This window comes from Lottia gigantea (assembly GCF_000327385.1).
Source record: "Lottia gigantea unplaced genomic scaffold LOTGIsca_212, whole genome shotgun sequence".
In the NCBI taxonomy this organism is placed as follows: domain Eukaryota; kingdom Metazoa; phylum Mollusca; class Gastropoda; family Lottiidae; genus Lottia; species Lottia gigantea.
Genome location: NW_008708477.1, coordinates 271,566 through 274,452, shown reverse-complemented (window position 1 = coordinate 274,452; position 2,887 = coordinate 271,566).

The following is a 2,887-nucleotide window of genomic DNA, read 5'->3' as shown; positions in this document are numbered from 1 at the left end:
TCTGCATATTGGTGCACAAGAAGTGCTCAAAGACAAATAAATTTTTACGTCAAAACTTACAAAGCTACAATGCTGAAATTTTGCACCAATATTCACATGGACTATCTGGACATGTCAGAAAAAACAGAACTCAAATATCTGCCATAGAACAGAAAATAATTATTTACATTTTTAATGGATATTGGCCATAGAGGCAAATGTGGCCTACAGACAACTTTTTTAAATACAAACTTTTGGCTCAAGTTTTGATCTTTACCCCAAGGGAGTCAAAAAAATCTGTAAGTTTCAAAGTAGCAATCCCTGGTCTGCACAATTGTATTCAAAAAGTGTTCAAACACAAATAAATTTTTCCCTTGACAAGTTACAGAGCTACAATGCTGACACTTTCTGGGAATATCCACATAGACTACCTCTACATGTGGGAAAAAACAGAACTCAAATATCTGCCATACATCAAGAAATACTTTTGGTCATTTTTCATGCATATAGGCCATAGGGACCAAATATGGCCAATGACCAACTTTGCCATATATGGCCAATGACCAACTTTGCCAAATATGGCAAATGACCAACTTTGCCAAACATGCAAGAAACTCAAAAAAACTAATTAAAATCTGTAATTTTCAAAAGTAGCAATCCCTGGCCTGCACAATGGTAGTCAATAAGTGCTCAAACAGAAATAAATTTTCCCTTGAAAAGTTACAAAGCTACAATGCTGAAATTTTGCACCAATATTCACATGGACTATCTGGACATGTCAGAAAAAACAGAACTCAAATATCTGCTATATAATAGACAATAATATTTGACAGTTTTCATACATCCAACTTTTCCAAATGCAATGATTTGGCTCATGATTTGATCTGACCAAAAAACTAATATTACAAAATTCCCCCTTTTAAAACCATACATGTATATACCAAATACACAAAATCTGTCCAGCAAAAGTAATCAAAACAATCATAGAGACCCGAATTTGTTTGTCAAGAACGTTCAATATAAAATATTCAGAACTACAGTCTAAAAACTAAATGCTAAATTGTTCTAGCTAGTTCTGTACAAAATGTTTGTGTTTAGTGTCAGATGAAGTTAGTATGATATATGATAATAGCTTTCATCTTCTGTTCCATCTTAACCTGCAAACAAGAAACAAAATGCTACATTAGTATTAAACAAACTGGCTGACCTTTGGTTATCCTTCAATTGGTTCTATCTTACAATACATCTATAACTATTCTTCTTAACCATTATCTATAACTATTCTTAACCATTATCTATCTATAACTATTATAACTATTCTTCTTAAACAATATATAGCTATAACTATTCTCTTGACTATTATCTATAATCATTCTTCTTTACCATTATCTATAACTACTATTCCTTTACCATAGTCCATAACTATTCTTCCTTTACCATTATCTAGAACTATTCTTCTTAATCATTATCTTTGACTATTCTTCCTTTACCATTATATATTCTTCTCAACCATTATACCAAATTATAAAACAATGTTACATAACCAAATTGATACACCAACATAGTAGCAACTTTGAATGATGAATATGATTGATGGTTATATGTCAGTATAAACTGCGTGTGTACATGAACAAGTGGTTGACAAAAATGTATCCACCCACACAGGAGAAAATTATATAGAAGCTTTGGTTGGCAAAGACATGTGGGTGTATAAACTTGGAATTGAATACATTCGCACAGAAGCTTACGCCCAAACATTTTCGGTTTTTACTTTTGTTTATAACTAATCAATTTGCAGCCTGTATAACAATAATTACGGGGAATAGACCCTAATTCGGATTCTTAGAAAGGTAGCCTGATGTGGTATACTTACAAACTAAAATAGTAACACTTAGACACCAAAGCATTTAAAACAAATGGAAGCATTTGAAAAGTATAGATATGATATGTTAGTTGGCTTACCTATAATAAAACTGTTTTTGGTGACAATCAATATCACATCCATAACACCGCCATAATGAAATAAAATGAAAATTAATTTAATTTCCACAGTGAGTTAAGACAGTCATTTTCAATTTAGATTTACTTAAACAGGAAACTGGACTCTATACAGAATGTATCATGCGGGACTCAGGTTTAGTGCCAATACCATTAACAAAGGGAACATGGCTGACATTCAAAAACAATGATCATAAAACTTACTTTTGTAAAACCGTTTTTATGATTTAATACACAGGCTTCTTTCAAAACCAAAGGTTCAGCCATTAACAACCATATCACTGTCAAACAAAATGAAATAAAATGAATTTAGGTTTTACATCATGATATTGAAGCCTTGAAATCCGCATCTAGACAGCTGGTTTAGCCCAAAACAAGTCTTGCAAACTTTAGTGAATGAATGAATGAATTGAATATGATTTTCACTAGACAAGTCTAGTGTTTTATACATTAAATTAACTTATGGTAAATTGGAGGTTCAAATGTATTTTATTTGTCTGAAATCAAATTTGATTATTGTCCACGTAACTTCAATTCATGTGAATATAATTCTTAACATGCAATTTGGACATTATATTGGTGGGACATGAGGCGTTTGCACTCGGGCGAGAAATCATCAACGTGAATAGTCCTCAGTACAAATACTCGACTCGAATTGACAATAGCTCATTTCATGTGGCTGGCAAATAGAAAAAAAACAACGATGGAAATTAATAATTGAATAAATATGAATCATTGAATGAATACGAATGAATGAATGAATAATCCTGACGGAGTGCAAATAAATAAACGGGATGAAATAAACACGAAGAAGGATAGAACGTTTTGGACTACGCTTTTGTGAACTTGGAAATATTACTGAATATGTCATAATAGTGAATGAATTGATAAGGGACGAGAAAATACTTTA